Genomic DNA, 926 nt, shown 5'->3' with positions numbered 1-926 from the left:
TTGTCCCTGGGTTTATTGACACCCCTTTGCTTTCCTCACCTCCCCCTCTGCCATGTTCCCCCCAGAACTGTTGGTCCTGTTGTTTTCTCTTCCAGATTGTTTATCCCACCTATCCTATCTAGATAGACATGCAGAGACAATAATAAGCACAAGAAAATTGAAAATTGCATTGGTGAGGAAAAGTCCTGAAAAGTTCCACTGAGGAAATTTTTCCCATCATGATAATGCAACTGCTCGTATTTTGAAGATAGCAGGCCCTATCCTACGAGAATTCTGTTGGAAAACTTCTCCCTTTCCACCTACAGCTTTGATCTTGCCCTATCGGGCTTCTTTTTGTGCCCAAAACTCAAAGAACAAGACTTTGGTACCCTGAGGGGATCAAAACTTTTTGACTGGGTACGCCATGATTTGGTCAGACACACCATTTTTTTATGAGCCACACAGCCAAATGCCTTTGTGTATGGGCTTGACCTACACAGACATCAATACTCACTGCTATTGAGTCCATACTGACTCACAGTGACCTCTTGTGGGAGGAGAAAACCCAGTCTTTCTTCCGAAGAGCTGCTGGTGGTTTCAAACGACCAACCATGCAGATGGCAGCCCCACTCATAACCACTACACCTCCAGGGCTCCTGTGGACGTAAATAAGAGACTGCTTAAGTAAACGATACATACACCGCTGTTAAAAAAAAAAAGTGAAGATACTCTTTACTAACAGGTGTCCAAGAAACATTATTCCATGAAAAAAGAATCAAGTTGTATGCGGTCATTATGAAAAGCAGAAGGACATTCATTATACATATTGATGCCCGTATAAGTTATGTCTGTCTCCAGAGGAATTCATAAGGAATGATCATGCTGACTGTCTCCACATTGTATTACTTTTCACCCTTTGTAGTTTTTGAATTATTATTATTTTTTTT

Source organism: Echinops telfairi, unplaced genomic scaffold (assembly GCF_000313985.2).
Source record: "Echinops telfairi isolate 266 unplaced genomic scaffold, ASM31398v2 ScPeMD7_31;HRSCAF=116, whole genome shotgun sequence".
In the NCBI taxonomy this organism is placed as follows: domain Eukaryota; kingdom Metazoa; phylum Chordata; class Mammalia; order Afrosoricida; family Tenrecidae; genus Echinops; species Echinops telfairi.
Note: the sequence above shows the minus strand (reverse complement) of the source record.